Genomic DNA, 24,353 nt, shown 5'->3' with positions numbered 1-24,353 from the left:
CAGCTCCTGAATGCCAAGGCAGTCCTTGAAATTTGAACTCCAGTACAATACCAGCAAACTGCAATCACAAATCCCATTCACCAACAGTGTCACACCTCTCCTTTCCTCCTGCCAATCATTGCGTTCACTTGATAACAATGCAAAGATAAAAGTTCCCCTGAAATAAACATTTCAACGTTGGCACAGTGGTTAGCACGGCTGCCTCACAGCGCCAGGGACCTGGGCTCAATTCCGGCCTTGCGTGACTGTCTGTGTGGAGTTTGCACTTTCTCCCCGTGTGTGCGTGGGTTCCTCCGGGTGCTCTGGTTTCCTCCCACAGTCCAAAGATATGCTGGTGAGGTGGATTGGCCTTGCTAAATTGCCCCTTCGTGTACAATAGGTTAGGTGGGGTGATATGGTTACGTGGATAGGTACAGGGTGTGGGACTAGGTAGTGTGTTCTTTCCAAGGGTCGGTGTAAACCCGATGAACCAAATGGCCTCCTTCTGCACTGTAGGGATTCTATGAAACATCCCAAAACTAAATTTATAAATGAACACATGCCATATTCCATACAAATGTCAACTGATCACTCCAGTGTGCTCTCATAGTTCATGTGATCCATGCATCTTTGCATGTGGCTGCAGCAGGGCTGATGGAGCTAATTTAATTTTGAGGAAATTGCATATGGCCTTGGAGAATGGCTTTGGGTCTAGAAGGGATGCTTGCTGATGGCACCATCTCAGCATTGCAGCAGCAGTCTTGGCTAACTGGCTGGCAGGGATTATCAAGGCAACTGCCATAGTGACAATGATGACCCATGGAACCATTTCCATTCTCCTGGGATGGCACTTCAGCAATCCTAGCAATCCATTGGATGACAGATGGTAGAACACTGTAACATGTTGCATGCCTCTTTGCACACTATAGCCCATAGCCATTATGGCAACAGTATGAGCTTCTATAACAGTAGCCTGGAGGTCCACTGCAGCACTCTGATTTTGGATGACTGCTGCTTAAGCTGCAGTGAAAGCTGCAACATTGGCCATCAGAGGATGATCATGGTTGCACAACTGCGCAACCGAAGTTGACGACCACTTTCATATTGGTAGGTTCGGGCTCCGAGCACGACATAAAGCCCTGTCTCAAGTTGGTGCTGGAGTCCTCCAAACTCCTTGACATTGACTCCAAGCTTTCTGGCAGGTTTCCAATGCACAAACCATTTTGTTTTGCACATCCGTCAGCATTCTCCTGTAATCTGCCCCATTGAAATGCTTATCTGAGTCCTCTGCAGCGGGATCTATGTGCAACACTGCCATCTCCATTATCCTTGTCCTCTTCCCTGGCTGCAGCTGCCCACATTTATTCAGTGAATCACCACATTGCAGATTCTGGGCTGAATGGTTGTCTGGAAGCAGAGGCATGTTCTGCTGCGTCACACTTGGTATTCTTTTGTGGGAAATCTGATTTCCCTCCGCATCCCGACCCCATACTATTTTACCCCTGACCATTTTATGGGTCAGGAATGCCCTAGTGTGCAAGATGTACACCTGTCCCTGCTGAAGTTAGGTTCCCCTTTTCAAATGTGTTTGCCTCCCGCATTTTCATCTGGTGGGTGCAGGGTTTTGGAAGCCCATTCCGAGCACCCCAGGTTTGAGAGTTCATGAAGTAAATAAAAAGTCTGCTGAAGATTCTGGAACATTCTGAAGGATAAGTGTAAAGTGTTTTCACACCTTCAAATGTCACAATTGTAAAGTAGATGCATTTTTAATACAGTCATTCATCACGGAGATCTGCCCTTTAAAGGTAAGTTGACCCTTACATTGGCCAAATTTGTGTATTGCAGTGCTTTTCCAATGGAAAAAGAACCATAGCAGTGGAACAATTTAACAAAATGACCTATTAGCCTGTGTTGTCATTTATACTACTGCAGTCTGCTTGCAATTGAAATGAGCACCTTCTGTTCTTTCACTCCCAGAGAGAAGTCTATTGTTTGGACAGCTGTGGCCATTTTGAATGCTTGGCTGAGTTTCAAGTGCAAATGAGTTTATGCACAGGTGTTCCATTCTTTGGAGAATGTGTGATAGTTTCAAGAAGTTCTAAGAAAAGATTGTGCCTTTGATGTGGTTTCTGGTTTGTTGACACAAGCAAAAAGGATTACAAGAATTACAAATATTTTTTCACATGGTGTCAATGATTGTCTGTTCAATAGAGCCTTTTATTACATGTTGAGGAAGATTTCTTTTCACAAGGAATGTAGAATATTTTTCATTGATATTGCATGGAATTTCAGAACTCTCTGTCGTTCATATTAAGTGAGTGACTATGGAGTATAAATGCGGGGGTGGGGGGCTTATTGGTGGTATGGGTGATCTGGAGAAACATGGAGGATACATGGGGAGATAGCGGTGACTTGGAATGGTAAGGATGATCTGAGGGGGCATGAAGTATACAAAGAGTGTATAGAGCTGGAAAGGGGTGGCACGATGATCTGAGAGGACATGGAAGATACATGGGGCAATAAATGTGATGTGGAGTGGCATGGATGATCTAAGGGGACATGCGGGATACATAGCTGGATAGAAATGGCATGGAAGATCTGAGGAGGCACAGACTGGCTTGGGGGTTGGTTGGGCGGTGAGGAAGCTGAAAGATGAGATTTAGTGGGCCTCCCAACCTGCCTGCCACTGCACCCACACTCCAGCACAGCAAACATGACCCCTGTGTGAAAATAGAAAACTGGCATGTGAAGTCATGGGCGCAATTCAGCAGGCTTCAGACTCAGTCCACTGTCAGACGTGTGTAGCGGGGTGATTCTCAATGGCTGCAGCGCTGAAACACCCTCCTATCCAACGGCACTTGGATTTTGGCCTTGGGGAGTTTCTCTCGACCAAGGCTTCACTGAAGCTCACCATCAGAAAAGGCTGTTCACTGACCGGGGTGCCATTTTGACCGGCTGCCCCGATCTTCTCTCCCTCCTCCCACCAAATTCACCCTATCCCCGCCTTTTCCCTGACCACTCCGGGTCTCCGATGGCCTGAGAGACTCCTGAGGTAACGTTACGCCTGGTCCACATTTGTGTGGACCAGCACTAAACGGCATCCTGGCGGGGTTTCCCAAGCGCGGCCATTGAATACCGAGCGCTGGGTGAATCCAGCGTCCGGGTAAGGCTCATTTCAATATTCTGATCCGGATTTCAACAAGAGCGAGATCCAGGTGGAGTGAGTCGGTGACTCGTGATTGGCCCAGTGCCTGACACGGAGCCCAATTTGGGGCTCTTGCGCAATTCACCCTTGCTCCGCCCCGGGTTCAACGGGGTCACTGAATTGCGCCACATGGATGGGGTAGGTGTGCTGTTTACGAGCCGCAAATGTGTGCGCGTCGGGTTTTGCCGAGTCTAGTGGATGATTTAGCCCTCTGACATTAGTCTACCCTGTATGATAAGTGCAATGTATGTACCTGAGCTGGTGGCTGTGAGTATGAAAACAAGTGATGATGGTGTGCCTTGCATCATCACGCTCTTCTTTGTGATCTGCACTGTCTGGCAAGGTTGCATCTCCTGGGTATCTGAAAGAAAGAAAACACAAGGAAAAGTTGGTTTGGGGAGGGATGGGGGAACGAAGCATTGCTTACACTGCAGAGGCACTACACCTCTCCTCCTTTCTGCCATCTCCACGAGCCTGATTTCTCCCATCTTGTGCCTTTTATTGGCTCCCAGGTCAGATTCATTTGCTGTCAGCACCTGCTCTAGCCACAATGTACCTTCCCTTTAAGAGGTGCCAGCTATCGTTAAGCAGTGCAGGCTAACTTTAACTGATTGCTGTTAGTTAGAATTTTAGGCCCACCACTGATGTGTACAGCCAATGAACGGTGTGGCTAATGCTGGCTGCATACTACAGCCATTCAAATGAGCAGACAGGATAAAGTTGGCATGATTCCAACATTACTTTGAATGGGCGCAGGTTACTCATGCATCACAATGCCTATGTCCATTTTCAGGGTCCACCCACTTGATCCCCTTTTGTCTTTATCTGAAGTGAACAGCTGACTGATAGGGAGCCAATAGATTAATCTAACAGGTGAACCGGAAATCAAAATATGAACACTTTTGTTTCTGAACTTTTAAGGGATAATTTTTGGAATTTTCACCATTACTGGGGAGTGGTGCCCAGTGAAAACATATATTGGAAATTCCGGCTTCTGCGGCTCATAATTTTCCAACTTTAGGTATCTAGATAACAAAATGACCCTCATTGAAAGATGTTAATTTTTTAAAAAGTTACTTTCAATATCACCATCTTACAATATGTTGTAATACTATTTTAGCAGAACATAAATATTCTATTACAGGGGAGGATAAAAGAGAACCCTCAATTGACCTGTCTCCGCCGTGTCGTTTTGAACAATAGCTTTCAACTCACATTTTATACAACAATGGAAACAAAATGGTGTGCTTCTCCCCCTCTGGGCAATAGCATTGTCCCTAACATGTTATAGATCAGACCATGCTTCCTGCATTAAAACTCGGGTTATTCCCTTGCAAGTCATCAGGCAGGGAAGCGTTTCTCTGTTCGGTTTACATTAAAGCTCCTATTTGTTACTCTGACAAAAGTGGGTTTCAAGGACAGCACTGAATTTAATGATACATGGCCTGTCCAACCCATTCATCTTTAGAATAAGCTACATGTCCAGGAAACATTGCACAGAGACCTCAGACTGTCGGGCACTTGGCTGAGGAGTGTGAGACAGTAGCAGTTGTAGCCTGGTACAAAAGTCAAAGTTTTGCTGTGATACAAAATAGGAAATCATTGAACACAGCAGCATAATCGAGATCTGTGAGCAACACTGCATTATTTGATGTTGGGAAACTGGAGGTGGCCAGAAGGAATGTGAACTATCGAGAGCTGAAGGTCGCCCTCCAATACAAGCACAAGTGTCAGTTGCATGGAGCGAGGTTTCTGCTGATAAAAGCACTCGGTCACCCAGCCTCTTCTACCTCTCTGCAACTGGGGAAGAGTGCACTGCTATTATCAAATAGGCAGAGGTAAATGGGCCCCTCACTGTTGCACACGTTTCTTCAGGTATGTATCAGGTGATACTAGTGTACTTGTATTCACTGTCATTTGTACAAAGATTGGAGAGGAGTTCTGAACACAGGTAATCCAATTTGGGAAATGTTAGTAAAATTCCAATTCCACACCAGTGTTGATAATTCAGGGCGAATGTTCAGCATATTTTATGAAAGAAAAATACAACAATTGACCTGCCTCCACTGCGTCATTTGTGCCAAGAATCTGATAATGTAGCAACAGTGGAGAAGTCATGAGAGCTGGTGATGAGGTAGAGCTGGGTGCCATCAGTCTACATGAGGTAATTAACATTGGACTGGGTTCTCCGGTCCCCCAGCCGCGTGTTTCTCGGCAGTGCCGTTTGCTGGTGGTGGGATTCTATTTTTCCGTCGCTTGTCAATGGGATTCCCCATTGAAGCCAGCCCATGCCTCCGGGAAGCCCACAGGCTGTGGTACGCTGCCAATGGGAAAAGTGAATTCTAACGACTGGAGAATTCCACCCATTGTTTTTGGATGATTTTGCCCAAGAGGATGAGAATTCGTCCCACACAGACTTACCTCCACAAGCTCATGGACTTCTTTGCCAGTGAGATTGAGACCATCCAATTAGCTGCCTCTTCCCTCCCTTCCTCGATCACATTTTGACAATCCTCTAAAATTTCTCCCTGCCCCAGTTCTGAACTCGCGTCATTCTCTCGTTTCTCTCCTACCTCCACTCATGCCCTCTTCCAGCTCATCTTGTCCATGAGACCCACCTTCTCCTCCCTATTCCCACTACATTGATAACCATATAACTTCCCTTTCTGATTGCTTTGTTATCGGATATTGTTAATGGTTTTCTTTCTCCAGATACTCCCCTCTCATCCTTTTCTGTCATCATGACCCTTCTCAAATAAACAACCCTTGACCCCGCCGTCCTTGCAAACCACCAAACCATCTCTAGTGTATTTTCCCTCTCCAAAGTCCTTTAAAATATTATTGCCAAATCCATACCCATCATTACTGCAACACCATGTTTGAAGTCCTTCATTGCCCTGTCAAAGTACCAAACTGTTTTTTTTGGCACAAAAGGCATCCTATGTGACTGTGACAAAGGTAAACTATCCCTCCTCATCCTTCTCAATCTGTCTGCTGCCTTTTACAAGGTTGATCTCACTATCCACTTCCAAAGTCACTCCCCATTGTCCACCTGGATGGGACTACGTTCACTTTGTTCCACTCTTATCTAAAAGCAAAATACTGTGGATCCTGGGGATCTGAAATAACAACCGAAGGTGTTTGAAAAACTCTCCAGGTCTGGCAGCTTATGTGGAGAGGGAAGCAGAGTTAATGTTTCGAGTACAATATGACTCTTTTTCAGAACCCATTCTTATCTATCATATTGTAGCCCAAATATCACTTGCAATGGCTTCTCATTCCACTCCTGCATCATTACTTCTGGTACGTTCCCCAAGGATCTATCCTTTGCCCCCTCCTATTTCTCACCTCCATGCTGCCTCTTGGGGACACTATCCGAAAACAGCGTTAAGTTTCACATATAGATGGACGATACCTAGCTCTACCTCATCTCCTGCACCTCTCACAACTCCTCCATTATCTCTAAATTATAAGATTCTTATCCACATTCAGTATTGGATGAGCAGAAATTTCCTCCAATTAGATTTTAGGAAGACCAAAGCTATTAGCTCTCGACTCCTTTTGCTGACAACTTTCTGAGGCTGAATCAGACGGTGGCGCCCAATTAAACAACAGCTCACTTGAAAAGAAAATCCTTCCCTAGCCTTGCCCTTCCTGATCCCTGCAATCCCCTTCAGCCCACAGCCCTCCAAGATATCTGAGTTCATTTAATTAATTCTGGCCACTTCAGCATCCCTTTAACATTGGATGTTGTGCCTTCAGCTAACTGTGCCCTCTATAAATTGCTTTGTCACTCTACCTTGCTTTCCTCCTTTAAGGCACTCCTTAAATAAAGCCTGTCCCTTTGACCAGCCTTAAGACTGTCCTACTATCACCGATGGAACTAACTGTCAAAACTTTCTTTCTGATGCTCCTTTGCAGTGCCTTGTAACTTTTACTACATTAGAGATGCATGTTGTGGTTGTTTGCTGAGACACATGTCAAAGTGGCTTGGAAGGCAATTTGCTCAATAGACGCACACTCAAAATTGTACCCTTAGTAACTAGTGGAAAGTAAATGATTATAGGCCGCATAATAGCAAAACCTTCAGCTTTCCATAGATTGCTAACCTCAAAATTGACTTCTAGCTTTGTCCTGCATTGAAAGGTGCAAACAATTTGTGATTCTAAATAAATTAGTTTCATGTTGTACAAGGAAACCAGGGTGACACTTCTGAATATTTTGGAAGTTTGTATCATTTAAGAAATGAAAGCAACGTCCATTCTTTTGGTGTCTTTTCTTGAAAAACAGTCATTTAAAAATATTCCAGTTTAAAAAAAAAAAAAAAAAACCTCAATGTGTGGATAATATGTTACAGAACACTTGGCACGAAAAGAAATTCCGAGTGTTTTAAATTGTAATATGTGAATCATACATGAATGTGATCCTCCAGCAGCTGCAAACAGCATCTAGATAATTGGAATGTTTATATTTTGATGTGTATGAACTACAGCTTACTTTTAAGTGAAACACATTTTTCACTCCATTTGGCTTAAAAAAAAAACTTTTACTCACTTGGCCACATATGCAACCTGCTGCAGGGAAGGCTAGTGAGGCGAGGAGCAGGCAATAGGTACTCCATAATATTTTGCTAGGCTATTTTTCCAATAGGAGAGCTACAAAATGAGGTCACAGAGTGGTTACTCCTTCTGTCTCATAATCTCTGGTACAATCTTATGAACGGTGGATCATATTTTATCGGTGATCATGTCAAGCAGCGAAATTGGTTTTGGAAGGAAAATGCAATTAAAAAATGTAAAATCTGGATTGTCAATGCTTGCACTGCAACATCTGCAAAATGTCTGAGGCAGCACAAAGCTGCATGTGGCCAATGTGGTGGTTTGCCAAGTTAGATCGCTAGGCCAGATATGTTGGGAACTGGGAGTTCTCCAAAGCTTCCTGTGACGTAATAGCACCCGTTCAACATCAGTAACAAATATTCCGGGTAATTAGATTAAACTCTTTTTTTGAGAACTGAAGTGATCAAATAGTTTTGTCATTTATCATGAGGAATGGACATCTCTAGGACCCAATTGTCTAGGTAGTGAGTAAAACTTCCCTAATTTGCTACTGCATGCGATTAATTTGCTCAAACCGGCAATCCATGCTGAGTTAAATAATCTGAGTTGGTGCAGGAATAGGGTCTCGGCCTCCTTGGTTTAGGGAGGGAAAAACTGAGCAGGAATCCCATTCCTGATCACCAGCCAGTAGTCTTGCTGTGCATACTGCACGAGTTGATGTGGGTGAAGATCAGGCTTGTTTACATGGTCACGTGGACTGTGGCCAATACATACAGTGAAGGTTCACACGTGAATTATAGCCATTCAGGTAATTTATCTGTGGACACCCAGAGCTCACGGAATTGTATTTTAGCAAAGAATCAGTGTTTTCAGGAGGGTAGGGAGAGGATAGTGAGAAAGTTGTTGGTTTGTTTATCTAGTTTTCCTAATATAACAGCAACTTGCATTAAAATATCATGGCCTGGATTCTCCGTTCTGGAGATTAATTGCTCCGCCCAGCGGACAACCGGGATTGGTCTACGCTGGTGCTGGGAGCAAGGCCCAGGTTTGTCTCTCTCGCTCTCCTTAACCATGCAAAAATGCATGGTAATGATCTCAGTGACTCCTCCAGAATCCTGGCTGTCATTTTGGGTGGGCGGCCCGATCCCGAGGTCCGGCGCCAGACACCCCACAATGCAAATACTGCCCCCCCTCACCCTCGCTGACAAATAGGGGCATCCTCCCACCCCCTCCCCAACCAAGGGATCAACAGGTTCCCCACCCACACACCATGCACCATGAAGGTGACCTAACCCATCCCCAGACCCCCGCAACGGTCTGATGGAAGTGATGAGGGGGGTCTGATTGGTGGGCGGTGGGTGACCCGTTATTCCCGTGGTGGGAGGGGATGCCCCTACTTGACAGAGGTGGGATGGGGGCATGATTTGCATTGTTGGTGGAAGAGGGTGGGGCTTCTGATGGACTTTGGGGGCAACCTCAGTTATGCACTTAACCCCCATGACCCACCTTCGGGTCCACCACGTCAATGTCTTGCTTGGGCAAACCTGCACTAAAGCCCGCCTGGTGGACCTTCCGCTGTGGGGTCGTTGCATAACGAGGGGGTGGTGAATCGGGCTTCAAGCCCGTTAATTATATTGAAATGGATGTGGGGCGGGTAGCCGCTGGGGGATCAGAGCATCGCAACAGGTTTGGCGCCCATCCCGTTTTTCGGGTGACCACTATTCTTTTTCTGCCCGATCGGGAATCCCGATACTGGCACTGGATAATGGAGAATCTACTTGTGCAGAAAAATGTCTTAAGATGTTTCACAGAAGTGTACTCAGACAAAAATCAACACTGAGTCAAAGTGGAGACAATAGGGGAGAGGACTAAAAGTTTGGTCAAGGGGATAGGTTTTAAGCAGGTTCTTAAAAAGAGAAAGAGTTGGCGTATTAGCGAGGTGCAAGGGCGGAATTCCAAAGCTGGTGGGGAATAGAGATTTTGGATTGCAATAGAGACCAGGGGCAGGATTCTCCGACCCCCCCCCCCGCCGGGTCGGAGAACCGGTGGGGGGCGGCGTGAATTCCGCCCCCACCGGCCGCCGAATTCTCCGGCACCGGAGATTCGGCAGGGGTGGGAATCGCGCTGCCATGGTCGGCGAGGCCCCCCCCCCCCCCCCCCCCCCCCCCCCCCCCCGGCGATTTTCCGGCCCGCGATGGGCCGAAGTCCCGCTGCTGTAATGCCGTTCCCGCCGGCGTGAATTAAACCACCTCCCTTACCGGCGGGACCAGGCGGCGCGAGCAGGCTCCGGGGTCCTTGGGTGGGGGGTGGGGGGGGGGGGGGGTGGGCGGAGGGTGATCTGGGCCCGGGGGGGTGGGGGGGGGGTGGGGGTGGGGGTGGGGGTGGGGGGGGGGGGTGCCCCCACGGTGGTCTGGCCCGCAATCGGGGCCCGCCAATCTGCGGGCGGGCCTGTGCCGTGGGGGCACTCTTTCCCCTCCACGTCGGCTATAACCTCCGCGATGGCCGACGCGGAGGTGACCCACCCCCCCCCCTGCGCATGCGTGGGGGTGACGTCAACAGCTGCTGACGCTCCCGCGCATGTGCTGACTTCCGCCGGACGGCGGAGTCCCTTCGGCCCCGGCTGGCGTGGCGCCAAAGGCCTTCCAGGCCAGCCGACGGGACGGCAACCACTAAAGGTGAGGGCTTGGCCCCTAAAGGTGCAGAGAAATCCGCACCTTTGGGGCGGCCCGACGCTGGAGTGGTTCATGCCACTCCATCCCGCCGGGTCCCCCCGTCCCGCCGGGTTGGGGAGAATCCTGCCCCCTGTCTCCAAAGTTCCAGGAATGTGTTGAGAATGTTGGGTTGTAAAGGGTTATGCTTTAAACTGTCCATTTACTTCCAAGATGAAGAAAGATTGGGGTCTCAAAGATAGCTAACCAGCATATCTACCTTGATACCAAGACCCACATGATTCATATTGCTATGAAGCTGGGCTTTGAGGCGGGAAGGGTTTCCAGAGGTGGGGGCACGTGCTTAGATTGAAAAGACCAAATTTGTGAGGAATTGAAACAACCCTGGGGGTGCTAAGCTTACGCTAGTAGGAGCATCACCAAGAAAAACTCCCACTGTGAAAGACGGCTCTGGGGTTTAAAGTTACCAGCCAGGGAAAGGAAAGAAATGGAAGTAAAGCCGAGGGAACTGAGAATCACTTTTGGCTGGGTCTGGAAAAATTGTCTGCCTAATTAAGGGGCATGTATAGTACACCTGTGAACTTGTTTTTTTGGTTGTGTTAAAAGTAAAGGGGAAAGTTCCATTCTGTATTTCAGAGTATACATTGCCAATAAGTATAATGTTTAGTTAATAGTGTTAATATGTTTATCACAATAAAAGTCTTAAAACTTATCACCCTTTCAGCTATTCTTTTTTTTAAACATTATTAGTCTCTATGGGGGTTGTAACAAGGAGCATGCACCAGAAGTATGCAAAGTAGGCATATTGTGATGACCAAGAGGGTGTCTAAAGCTGATTTGACCTGAGTCGTGCAGTTTGTAATCTCAAAACGTTCAACCAAATGTCTTCTCTTAACCTCGCACAGCTGTACATATATTCAGCAGCAGAGGGACCCCATACTATTTAAAGGGATCATGGACTACTTCCAGGTGAGTTGCTTATTTCTACTGGCTGCTGCTGAGTTTATAGAAGATTTTGGAGGTTTGTGCTGCTATTTAACGTTGGCAGAGTCTACAGGCAGTGAAGTGCAGGCTGAAGTTTTTGCTTCTAACTTCAGAGATGCTGCTCAGACCACTTGCTCCTAGATGTGACTGCCATAGTTTGTATTGCCAATTGGCCTACAGCAGGACAGGGACGACGCTGAGAAGTATAAGCTATTTGAAAAGGAGAGAAATCCACTAAATCGCCGCAGGTCTTCAGGGAGCAATTCTTATACTATAACCTCAGCGCGAAACAGTGCATAAGATAGCTCTGTTTCACCCTGGATGTGTTCAATGTAATGTGTCACCTTTTGCAACCTGAACTGGAGCAACAGAGTGTGGACAGCAATGCTGTGAAAGTGACCCTGGTCATGAACCTTTGTGCATCCGGATTCTTTTTTTTTTAAAAAAAAATTTTTTATTAAAGGTTTTCATAAACTATCAATAACAAAATGAGAAAGAAAAAAGAACCCAACAGGCTTAAGTACAAAACACAATCTAAAAAAGCAACACCCCATACCCCTCCCCCCTGTACATAAAAAATAATAAATTAACATTAACACCCACACTTAACACAACAGGTGTATACACCCCCTCAGACCCTCCAGTGTAAATAGCATAAACAAAAATAAAGTAAACCTCCCCCCCGCCCCCGAGCTGCTGCTGCCATTGACCAATGTCTATCGTTCTGCCAGAAAGTCTAAGAACGGTTGCCACCGCCTAAAGAACCCTTGTACCGACCCTCTCAAGGCGAATTTCACCCTCTCCAATTTAATGAACCCTGCCATATCGCTGATCCAGGATTCCACGCTTGGGGGCCTCGCATCTTTCCACTGAAGGAGAATCCTTCACCGGGCTACCAGGGACACAAAGGCCAGAATTCCGGCCTCTTTCGCCTCCTGTTCTCCCGGCTCCCCTGCAACCCCAAATACTGCGAGCCCCCAGCCCGGTCTGACGCTCTATCCTACCACCCTCGACACCGTCCTCGCTACGCCCTTCCAAAATTCCTCCAGCGCTGGGCATGCCCAGAACATATGGATGTGATTTGCTGGGCTCCCTGAGCACCTAACACACCTGTCCTCACCCCCCAAAGAACCGTCTCATCCTTGTCCCAGTCATGTGTGCCCTATGCAGCACCTTAAACTGTATGAGGCTGAGCCTCGCGCACGAAGAGGAAGAGTTCACCCTCCCTAGGGCATCTGCCCACGTCCCCTCTTCGATCTCCTCTCCCAACTCCTCCTCACACTTACCTTTCAACTCCACCACCGAGGCCTCCTCCTCCTCCTGCATCACCTGGTAAGTTTCCGAGATCTCCCCCCCCCCCCCCCCCCCCGCCCCCGAGAGCTCCCTGTCCTGTACTGTGTGTGGCAGTAGCCGTGGGAATTCCACCACCTGCTGTCTGGCAAACGCCCTTACCTGTAAGTACCTGAAGGTGTTCCCCGGGGGGAGCCCGTACTACTTCTCCAGCTCACCCAAGCTCGCGAACTTCCTGTCCACAAACAGGTCCCCCAACTTTCGTATCCCTGCCCTGTGCCACCCCGAAAACCCTCCACCTGTTCTTCCTGGGGCAAACCAGTGGTTCCCCGGTAATGGGGTCCACGCCGAGGCCCCAATTTCCCCCCTATGCCGCCTCCACTGCCCCCAAATTTTGAGGGCCGCCACCACCACCGGGCTCGTGGTATACCCCCTTGGAGGGAGCGGCAGCGGCTCCGTTGCCAGCGCCCCCAGATTCGTACCCACACAGGATGCGTGCATCCGGATTCTTAAAGGTTGAAGCAGGCAATATTTGCAATATATTTCCCAGTTTGCCATCCACTGCAGTTCTGTATGCAAAGAGAGCTGAATTTCAGCCTCTCTTAGCATAGAGAAGCACAGTAAGAAGTCTTACAACACCAGGTTAAAGTCCAACAGGTTTGTTTCGAATCACTAGCTTTTGGAGCAGTACTCCTTCCTCAGGTGAATGAAGAGGTATGTTCCAGAAACATATATAGACAAAGTCAAAGATGCAGTCCGATACTTTGGAGTGTTTGCAGGTAATTAGTCTGCAGGTCCAGACGGAGCAACTGGAGAGAGGGATAATCACAGGTTAAAGAGGTGTGAATTGTCTCAAGCCAGAACAGTTGATAGGATTTCGCAAGCCCAGGCCAGATGGTGGGGAGTGAATGTAATGCGACATGAATCCAAGGTCCCGGTTGAGGCCGTACTCGTGTGCGGAATTTGGCTATACGTTTCTGCTCGGCGATTGTGCATTGTCGCGTGTCCTGAAGACCGACTTGAAGAACGCTTACCCGAAGATCAGAGGCTGAATGCCCTTGACTGCTGAAGTGTTCCCCGACTGGAAGGGCACATTCCTGCTTGGTGATTGTCACACAATGTCCGTTCATCCATTGTCGCAGCATCTGCATGGTCTCGCCAATGTACCACGCTTCAGGACATCCTTCCCTGCAGCGTATGAGGTAGACAACGTTGGCCAAGTCGCACGAGTATGTACCTGGTGGGTGGTGTTCTCACGTGTAATAGTGGTGCCCATGTCGATGATCTGGCACGTCTTGCAGAGATTGCCATGGCAGGGTTGTGTGGTGTCGTGTTCGCTGTTCTGAAGGCTGGGTAGTGTGCTGCAAACAACGGTTTGTTTGAGGTCGCGCGATTGTTTGAAGGCAAGTAGTGGGGGTGTGGGGATGACCTTGGCAAGATGTTCGTCTTCATCGATGATGTATTGAAGGCAGCTAACCATTATTGAGGGCTATCCACTGACCACCTAACTCATAACTCCAATGTGGGAGACCCATGGGCGTGAGGGCAGCCTGTATGGAATGGAAACCACGTCACACAAAATGTGATTGAGCAGATCAACTGGGGTACTTAAACACGCTTCTACTGCCTGGATGACTCTGGTGAGGCTTAGCAGAGCATGTCATGATTTGTCATGGCCTAGCCATCATGAGTGAAGGTGTGAAAGGTGTGGGAGGAGGAAACCAACACATCCCCTTTCTGGGCAATGCACCTCATCTGACTGCATTACCTGTGAATTGGATTCCAATTCACATTCCTACACCTCACCTTCCCTGTTTTACTGACAATCACAGGGTCCATTTGACACAACGCTGATAATGGTGCATCAGTGAGTGTGGTGCAATAAATTTGGGTGGTGTGCCTGCCAGAGTTGAATATCTGGCAATGTGTGCAAGCTATGAGTTGTGGAGATAAAGTTTGCAGCTGTGCCTATTCTTTGAGATAATAATTGTCTATTAATAATTTATTATTGTCACAAGTAGGCTTACATTAACACTGCAATGAACCAATGTGAAAATCCTGTAGTCGCCACACTCCGGCGCCTGTTCGGGTACAGAGAGGGAGAATTCAGAATGTCCAAATTACCTAACAGCACCTCTTTCGGGACTTGTGGGAGGAAACTGAAGCACGGGAAGAAACCCACGCAGACACGGGGAGAACGTGCAAACTCCGCACAGACAGTGACCTAAGCCAGGAATCGAACCTGGGATCCTGGCGCTGTGAAGCAACAGTGTTAACCACTGTGCCACCATGCCGCTTAAAGAATGGCTTAAAGAATGAGATTGAGCTGAGGTTATGACTGTGAGAGTTGTGATTGATAGAAAAAGTTAGTAGGTGAATGATTGGAGGGTTGGTCGTGAATTGAGCAGTGTCAGGCACTCGTAGTTCAGTTTTTGGCACTTGGGAATGAATTCACTGACATTGATCAGTTGAGTGAGGCCATTAAATTTCTTGCAGCACTGCATCCAGATATTTGGGGTTGTACTGCTTGCATTGACGACTGTTATCTGCTCCCATTGCCTTCGCAGTATTTGTTTGGAGCATCTCCTGGCCCCCTGTAGACTGAGGGCATCTCTCCTCCTGTCCATCTCTTGCAGCATAGTTGAACCATGAAGACCCCACCTTGTCAACCTTGCCCCTCGTCTGAGGTGTGGTGACCCTCAGGTTAAATCACCAGTCAGCTCTCCCCTGTCAAAGGGGAAAGCAGCCTATGGCCATTTGGAACTATGGTGACTTTACATTGCTTTAGTCTGCAGTGCACCTTCTGAGAACTTTGGAAGAATGCTCTGCATCATGTTGCACCATTAGTCAATGTTCTTCCTCAGAGTCCCATCCCAACCATCTCTGGTTCCTACTCCAGCCAGAATGCACCTCCTTTTTAAGAGTTTCAGGTTGACTTTGAGTAGCACAGGGTAACTTTAGTCTATAATGAGCTTCAGCCCCCTGCTAACGCATACAGCTAGCCATTCAGCACTGTGTTTAGTGGTGGCCTGACATACCTATCATGCAAATTAGCAGGAAAAAAACGGGTGAAGGTTAATTGTGCATCTGATGCCGATTTTCAGGGGTGATCCAATTTTGCCACCAATACTCTTTGTTTTTGTGATAAAGAGTTTATTTATATTTTCACCCGATAAAACAAACAACCTAGTAAAAATTCTGGTCCCTTACTATTCTTTTCGATTGGCGCCAAACACTTTCCTCCAGAAAATATGGAGATTGGGAAAAAGGACAGAAAGAAGTGACGTGGACAGGGTGAGACTTTAACGCTCTCTGTGAATTGTGCGTTTGGATTCAATTGGGAACAATCTGATTTTCATTAGATTGTGTTTGTAGATTGCCAGATAAATTGGCTTCAGGCCAGGATGTGACCAGATTGATTATAATAGATACTCCAGTCTGTCACAGAGAGGCACACAAAGAAAAAAATACCGATATACAGATACTCCAAAGACAAGTACAAATTGAAAAAAACGTGTTTTAGATAGAATAAATCATTCTCTGTCCATGCGGTATCAAATTATCTTGTTCTCCCAATTCACACCAAGCCCGTTTGTTCATTGTGCCTGCGCTCGCTGTCCTGCAATGGCTCTGGGTCAATCAAAGCTTTGATTTTGACATTCTCATCCTTGCTTTCCAATCCCTCTATGACCTTGTCCCGTCCCTAACTCTGCAATCTCCTCCAGCCCTACAACCCAAGATATGTACTCTCCTCCAATTCTGGCCTCTGGAGCATTCCTGACTTTTATTGCTCATTTTTGGCAACCAGCTACTGAGGGCTCGACTTTTGGAATTCCCTCCTTAAACTTATCTGTCTCTCTTTCCTTTTAAATGCTCCTTAAAACCTATCTCTATGACCAATATTTTGGTATCCACTAACGCCCCTTGGTATCAAATTTGTTTGACAATGCTCCTGCGAAATAAGTGCCTTGCGATGTTTTACTACTTTAAGGGTGCTATATAAATGCAAATAGTTGTTGTTTGTGTTAATGGTTCAATAGGTTGGAATTCTTTTATGTCCGGTAGACAGCGCTGAGTTAAAGAATGATGTTTCGCAAGGTGAATACTTTTTCTGATTTTAGAGAAATTGAGCTACAGGCTTGAAAAACATCTATATATTCTTCTAAGTGAATAACCAACTTTACACCAGTTTAAAGACGTACACAAATAATTTGAAACATTTATTCACAGTGCACAATTAAAAAGATTAAGTATAATACATGGTGTGTTATGAACACCAATTTACTGGCAAACATGGTGTGTACTTTTGTCATTACAGAGGTTGAAGTATGGTTTGCAGCAGGCACTTGTAGGTATATTGGGCGGGATTCGCCGAAATGGAGGCAGAGTGTCCACGCGTCGCAAACGCCGTCACGTTTTACAACGGCGTGAACAGGCCACTCCCACGTCGAATTCTGGCCCCTACAGGGGGCCAGCACGGCGCTGGAGTGGTCCGCAACACTCCAGACTCAGATCCCGGCGCGAACTGGACGCCGCAGGATCCGCGCACGCGCAGTTGCGCTGGCGCCAACGATGACATGTGCAGTGGCGCCGGTGCCAACCGGCGCATGCGCAGTAGCCACGCAGAGCGCTCCGGCCCCTCACCAACATGGCGCCAGGGTTCTGGGGCTGGTCGCGCAAGGAAGTACGCCCGGGGGGGGGGAGAGGCCGACCCGCCGATCGGTGAGCCCCAATCGCGGGCCAGACCCCATCGGAGGCCCCCCCCCCCCGGGAACGGAGCCCCCCCTCCCCCCCCCTCCCACAGGCCGCCCCCCAAACCTTTGCGACAAGTACCCGCCGGCAGCGACCAGGTGTGGACGGTGCCGGCGGGACTAGGCCGTTTACGCGCGGCAGCTCGGCCCACCCAGGCTGGAGAATCAGCGGCCCGGCCACGGATAGCTACCAGCGCCGTGCCAAACGCGCCGGCACGAGCGGCGCCGATTCTCCGCACCTCGGAGAATCGCGCGCCGGCGTCGGACCAGCGTCGCGCGGGAAAATGGCGTGAACGCCGATTCTCCCAGCCGGCATGGCTTCGGGGAATCCCGCTCATTATCTGTGACAGCGCCTTCAATATTCTGCTCCCTAACCAATACTGTTTAGTCTTAAAAGGAAGCATACAATCACCCAGTTTCTGTAGGTTCAAATGTTTGACTGCTAGTATTGCCTTACCCTTCAACCATTAACATTTAAATCTGTAGATAATTCAGTCATATCTATGTATTCTTATATAAACACATTTATTGATTGTGAAGGTAGTCCAGGTAGATCCAGGACTCTCAATATAAGACAGTTGACATTTCAGGTATAAAACCTTTCCTCAGAACGGAGTTTTCAAGGAAAGGATTTAGACCTGAAACATCCAACCCTGGCATTTTCGTGACAGATGATGACTAACCTGCTTTCTGTGTCCATTGATTTTTGTTATAGTTTCAGGTTTCCACCATTTGGAGTGTTTTGCTTTTTGACCGACCTCACTTGCCTCGCTTACTGTGTTAACATTTTTGACATTGATGATGTCATAGAAGGCAGTTCCTTTTCTATATCATTTAAATACATTCTTTATTTAGACATTTCCAAATCCATGCTCTTGAAATGAGTTGTTGGAAAATGTAGAATAAAGTCAACAAATGGTTAGCAGTTTCTCTTTTATGGATTAGCTATTTTTCATAGAATCCCTACCGGGCAGAAAGAGACCATTTGGCCCATCGCGTCTGCACCGAATCTCCGAAAGAGTGTCCCAACCTCGGCTCACTGCCCCACCCCATCCCTGCAACCCCCTCTAACCCGTGGACACTAAGGGACAATTTAGCATGGTCAATCCATCTATACTGCACATTTTGGACTGTGGGAGAAAACGAGAGGAAACCCACGTATACAGGGGGACAAAGTACAAACTCCAGACAGACAATCACCCAAGATCAGAATTGAACCTGGATCCCTGGCACTGTGAAACAGCAGTGCTAACCGCTGTGCCGCCCCTTTGGTATAATCTGTTCTACATTCTACGGCAATTGGCCCTGAGATCCAATGTAAGTTATTTCTTTTTTTTCTGCCCACCATCCAGTGAGATGTGGGATTTAAAAGTATCCAGAATTATTTCTCAATATGGAGTCACAGTGGCAATGTGGGTGGCGCGGTGGCACAGTGGTTGGCACTGTTGTCTCTCAGCACCAGGGAACCAGGTTTGATTCCGGCCTTGGGTTACTGTCTGTGTGGAGTTTGCACATTCTCCCCATGCCTGCATGGGTGTCCTCCAGGTGCTCCGGTTTCCTCACACAGTCGAAAGATGTGCAGGTTAGGTGGATTGGCCATGCTAAATGCACCTTAGTGTTCAGGGATGTGCAGGTTAGCTTGCGGGGATTGGACGGAGGAGCGGACCTGGGCAGAGTGCTCTTTCGGAGGGTCGGTGCAGACTCGATGGGCCAAATGGCTTCATTCTGCACTGTAGGGATTCTATGAGCGAGTTCTTTGAGTGTGAAAACTCTGAAGTACATGGACCAATTTATTTGGATATTGGTGCCAGAGTGGAATTTTGACCTGGCAGGGCAATGATTAAGACAATCAGGTTACTGTACTGCGATCCAATCTAATGTGTAAAAGCAATTGGAATTCCCTCCGGTCACCAGTGTGAACCTAGTTGTATTGCCACAAATCTAGTAAAGTGTCGGGTAACAACACTGATTTTTGTTGACCTCTCAATGGATTGTGGTGTAACCATTACGAACTATGGGAAAATTTAATTTGCCTTGCTTAAAACAATGTCATGGATTAGGCTACCTTCAAGAGATATGCCTGTAGCAAAGGCGCAGTGTGCACCATGGCAGTAATGCCCATAGATTACTGAGGGTTGTTTTGTATTCATTCACTGGGTGTGATCATCGTTGACAAGGCCAGTATGTAGACCCATCCCTATTTTCCCTTGAAAAGGTGGTGGTGAGCCACCTTCTTAAACTGCTGAGATCCACGTGGCATAGGTACAGATATTCAGTGTATTCAGTATATGGTATTGGGTACCTTTCAAGAGTTAAGGACCTTATACCTTGGCATGGATTTCAGCATAGTATTAACAAATCAAAACAATTTGCTTTTCCAGAGCAAAAGTGTGGAGATGATTCCTGGAATGACTCCGTCTGCAAACCATCAAAGGGGTGAAAGTACTGGTGTCAATAATTTTACTGGAAAAGTCTGTCTGAAAACAAAATTATTAATAATGTTGTGTAGTCACACCAACCTTTTTTACTACCAATGCCAGAACGGTTTGGCTGAGAATTGATGAAGGTCACGGTGTATATTTCCTAGAAGGGCAATGCGATGGAACTCAATATATCTCCTCCAAACCAATTCCCCCAAATCTTGTCGTCAAGGTCATTTACTTAGACATGATCAGCAGTTTCTGTTGACTAAATTTTCAAAATTATTATTCCACTCTGTAACTTAAAAGAAATATTTTGTGCTGACAATACTTTTGTAATAAATCTAAAATGATGTCTGGTTATGGAATTTCCTGCCAGTGTCACATTGAAACATTGGTGACTAATATCTCTGCAAACAAGGTCCGTTAATCACTTTAATGATTAGTTTGTTTCCATGTGTGGGGACATGTGAATATAAATAGCTATTCTCTGACCAATCTGAATCCCTACTTTCAATGATTATTTCCATGGGTCTTTCTGAAGATGTAAACTAGCTTTGACCGAGCTTTGGATAATCAATTCAACGAGCTATCAAAGCTGCAAATCCAACTAACTATTTACTCGTCAATGAAAGAAATTGCTGCTACGAAATAACTTAATTTCATTAGGCTAACTGTACAGCAAACATTTTAAGATTAAGAGGTTCATGGTAATTCTTCAGAAATTGAGCACTGATAGTGTTACCCACTTTACTGTTACAAGATGTTTTAAGTTTTGCCTGCGCTGGACATAGTGTTTTTACCTTCTCCTGATGTGTCTTGGTGATACAGGCGATAAAGTGATTAGTTGAGCCAGTTAACAGGCAGACCATGGATGACTGCTTTTAGAAATGATATTGCCTGAAGAATTGGACATGCAAAGTTCAAATTCCAGCAGTGATGTTGATGACATTACGAATGGCTGCATTTCTGTGTGGGGGCGGGGGTGGTTGCACTCCTGGCTGAAGCTTGCAGGAAAACTCACAGTAAGCAATGTGCAATTTCCTCCAGGCCATTTCTTTTCAATTCTATCAAGCCAAATTTAAAGCAGGGTAACTTAATCTGAAAGCTGGTAGTAATTACACCAGTGTTTATTTTGTATATATTTTGTTCCCTTTGGAGTTTCTCCGCAACACTCAACAGTCTAGGATGAGAGCTCAGCCTGGGGGCCTGGCCCGCTGCAGGCCTCTGCTAATGGCGCTTTACAGAAAGCTGCTTGGATAATTGCAAGGGTACTTTGGGATGACTGGTTGTCCTCCCTGTCGGGAAGCACCTGGCCTCCACAATGGCCAAGCTAAAACAATTGGTTTTGCTTGCTAATTTTGAGGGGAGGGGGGGGAAGATGTATACAAGCAGTTGCTGAGCAGTGTTGGTGGAAAGCATAAAAGGATTACCTGACTCTTTATTTCAATTCTTAAGTATTCCTTCCTCTCCAAAAATTGTGAAATTACTGAAAATGTAGGAAAACAATTTCCTAACTCTTGGGATTGCAACAACCATAGCAACAGCTTGAATTTACATAGCACCTGTAATGTGGAAAATTGTTCCATGCTGTTTCACAAAGATGTAGTCAGGCACAAAATGGACATTGAGTCATATAGAAATATTAGATAGGGTGAGAGTCATGGGCACGGTGGTTAGCACTGTTGCTTCGCAGTGCTAGGGATCGGGTTTGATTCCCGGCTTGGGTCACTGTCTGTGCGGCGTCTGCACGTTCTCCTTGTGTCTGCGTGGGTTTCCTCAGGGTGCTCCGGTTTCCTCCCACAAGTCCCGAAAGACGTGCTGTTAGGTAATTTGGACTTTCTGAATTCTCCCTCTGTGTACCCGAACAGGGGCCGGACACAACTAGGGGCTTTTCACAGTAACTTCATTGCAGTGTTAACTGTGACAATACTTGTCACAATTATAAAGATTATTATTATGTTTCAGGGTCATTAAAAGTAGAGAGAGGATGGAGAAAAGGAAGGGTTTGGGTAGGGAATGACAATGAGCTGGAAATAATGCAACTTGTGGAACCTTGGTAGCCGAGCCTACTTAATTGAGGCATGGACCCGGCATCAGTCTCCTGCTGACAGCAAAATCTCCCTCGATTAAGTCAGATGGTAGAAAGGGGTGAAGTGGGATCCCTGTCCGGTGGTGGTGAGATGCCACTTAGGCTCGCAAACGAACCAATTGACAACCATTATCCCTGAGCCCACAGTGGTGGTCCAGGGATTAAATGGAAGCCACACAGCTTTTCCTCCCCTCCTGAAGACCACTAAGTCAGGTTTGGTGCCAGCCATTCAGTGCGACCCCTTTGTGATCAGGCACCCATCCCGCCCTCACTCACCTTTTGACCAACGGTCCTCCGTGATCTGCAGCCTCTGATGGGTGCGTTGCTGGCACCTGATGCCATTCCCAGTGGCGGTGATGAACAATGGACCAACGGGGTGCAGACTCCTGGGGAAAACCTGATGGTGGCCACTTAAGTGGCTAAAGTGCACTTAATACCATTGGGCCCTCACCCATGGAACTGACAGAGGTCCCTGCCAGTTCTATAATTAGTGGGCGAGAATCTCATTGGGGCAATTAAATTCAGCCCATTGTGTGGAGCTGGGCACTGAAGATGCGGTCGCCAGTGGTGGGATGAAGTGATGGGGAATGTGTGGATAAGAGAATTGACAGACTGGAGATTTCTGTGTTACTCTGCTTATTTACCACTGTTTTATTCAGTGAAGCAAGTGACTCCTCATTAGATACCCATTGTTGTCTAATATACTGCCTACTATTTGCATTTACCTATAACTCAGAATGGGGTACACAACACATTGTGCTCTGTCCTGTATCAGCTCTTCTGCCATCACCATTTGCACTTATTGACTCACCCTCCTCATTTAACTTCACTATTATAATCTCCTACAGTGTGCCTAGCTTGGGGTGATAACATCATGTAAATCAGAATATCAATGTACGATATAGTACAAAAGAACAAAGAAATGTACAGCACAGGAACAGGCCCTTAGGCCCTCCAAGCCCGTGCCGACCATGCTGCCCGACTAAACTACAATCTTCTACACTTCCTGGGTCCGTATCCCTCTATTCCCATCCTATTCATGTATTTGTCAAGATACCCCTTAAATGTCACTATCGTCCCTGCTTCCACCACCACCTCCGGTAGCGAGTTCAAGGCACCCACTACCCTCTGCTTAAAAAACTTGCCTCGTACATCTACTCTAAACCTTGCCCCTCTCACCTTAAACCTATGCCCCCTAGTAATTGACCCCTCTACCCTGGGGAAAAGCCTCTGACTATCCACTCTGTCTATGCCCCTCATAATTTTGTATACCTCTATCAGGTCTCCCCTCAACCTCCTTCGTTCCAGTGAGAACAAACCGAGTTTATTCAACCGCTCCTCATAGCTAATGCCCTCCATACCAGGCAACATTCTGGTAAATCTCTTCTGCACCCTCTCTAAAGCCTCCACATCCTTCTGGTAGTGTGGCGACCAGAATTGAACACTATACTCCAAGTGTGGCCTAACTAAGGTTCTATACAGCTGCAACAGAATATAGTATACTCTATATTCTATGGTATCTGTCTTTCATCCCCTAAAGTCACACCCCAATAAGCTATTTTATTTGCTGGACCCCCACCACCTTTCAGCAACATACAAGTTTAGCCTGTGAACATGACAGTATTTAATTTCACAAGGAACGACTTGGTCCGATGAAATTGCTTTCTGCAGTCCATTCACTTTGCTATAATGGCATGCATAATGTTGGCTTTCCATTTTTGCTTCAGCCATCTTATTTGTTGCATCCTTTGTTTGTACAGCTATTGTATTTAAAAATGTCTTTTACAATTCCTGCTTTCCTTCATGTGCAAATATACCCTGTGCTGCCACTTAATGACAAAATGCATGCCTCACGTTTTGTGATTATTAAAAAAAACTGTAGTTGAGATTATGTTGACTCCTTCGCATTGTTGGGATTGTCTAGCCTCCCAGAATCCTGCCACGTCACTTGATTACAGCAACAATCATTGCCGCCAGGGTCCGATCTGTCAAAAATAAAGCTTTGTCAAAATTTGTCATCGATGCATTTCTCGCAGAAACTGCCCAGTCCATGGCAGGAAGGAAGAACTTTTGACATTATGCAACTTAAGTGACTTCTCTGTTGCTTGAGAAATGTTAAAGGGTCTTTATTGGGCATTGTGACTGTTGTTTTTGCGGACAGAATTGAATTTTCAGGGACCATGTATGTCAAAATGGCATGCAAAGCCATGATTGTATTAGTAAGTTGCAAAAAGTGTGCATTTCTTTTTCATGAACGGAGAAATCGCAGACTGACAGACATGTCTTAAATGTCTTGTGGCAACACATTTCTGTGTCATTACTAATCATGCCTCTTATTTAGTTTTACTTTATTTTCAATCATCTCACATACACCCTCCAAATTTAAATATGTACATAGCAGCTT

The 24,353-nt window shown here is 46.6% G+C and overlaps 1 protein-coding gene across 3 annotated transcripts in view; it reads left to right on the top strand.

Annotated features, from left to right (window-relative positions):
• The window catches only part of plpp3 (phospholipid phosphatase 3), a 195,063-nt gene that overhangs the window by 95,825 nt on the left and 74,885 nt on the right, over positions 1 to 24,353 (top strand). The gene's annotated exons all lie outside the window — the stretch shown is intronic.

Source organism: Scyliorhinus torazame, chromosome 7 (assembly GCF_047496885.1).
Source record: "Scyliorhinus torazame isolate Kashiwa2021f chromosome 7, sScyTor2.1, whole genome shotgun sequence".
In the NCBI taxonomy this organism is placed as follows: Eukaryota; Metazoa; Chordata; class Chondrichthyes; order Carcharhiniformes; family Scyliorhinidae; genus Scyliorhinus; species Scyliorhinus torazame.
Note: the sequence above shows the minus strand (reverse complement) of the source record. Positions and strands in the feature narration are given on the sequence as shown.